The sequence below is a fragment of the Cavia porcellus genome, unplaced genomic scaffold, assembly GCF_034190915.1.
Source record: "Cavia porcellus strain 051 isolate PalLab524CR breed Dunkin Hartley unplaced genomic scaffold, mCavPor4.1 scaffold_7, whole genome shotgun sequence".
Lineage (NCBI taxonomy): Eukaryota > Metazoa > Chordata > Mammalia > Rodentia > Caviidae > Cavia > Cavia porcellus.
This window is the reverse complement of record NW_026947490.1, coordinates 27267856-27268465: the sequence shown is the minus strand read 5'-3', so window position 1 is coordinate 27268465 and position 610 is coordinate 27267856.

Genomic DNA, 610 nt, shown 5'->3' with positions numbered 1-610 from the left:
GACCTGACCCCCCCGCACCCCCAGAAGAGGGGCTGAGAGTAGAATCCTCTGTGGATGACAGAGCCACTGCCACCACTGCAGACGCCACCGCCTCCGCCTCTGGGGAGGCTCCTGAGGCTGGGCCCTCCCCCTCCCCCACCGTGTGCCAAACGGGAGGCCCCGGTCCCCCGCCCCCCAGTCCCCCGGATGGCTCCCCAGACCCCCCAGACCCCTTTGGTGCCAAATGAGGCAGGAAGCCCCTCGCCCCTCCCCGGAGAGCCGCCTTTCTCAGAACTGAACTGAACTCTTTGGGGCCTGGAGCCCTGGGCACAGCGGAGGTCCCTCCTCACCCGCCCCGCCCTGTGCACGCGCGCAGGAGCTGCAGGCTTCGAGGACCTGGACCCCCATCTCCGTCTCCCCTGCCCTCCCTAGCCCAGCCCCTGGAGGGGCCTCTGGTTCAACCTTTGCGTGGCATTTTCACATTATTTAAAAAGACAAAAGCAACTTTTTGGAGGAACATGGAGCCTGTGTGTGTTTCAGGGAGCCCTGTTTGAGAGGCTCCCCGGGCTGTGGCGGGGGAGCCCATCCTGGCCCTTGCTCTGGGTCAGGGTTCAAGACTTTCAGCTTCTCC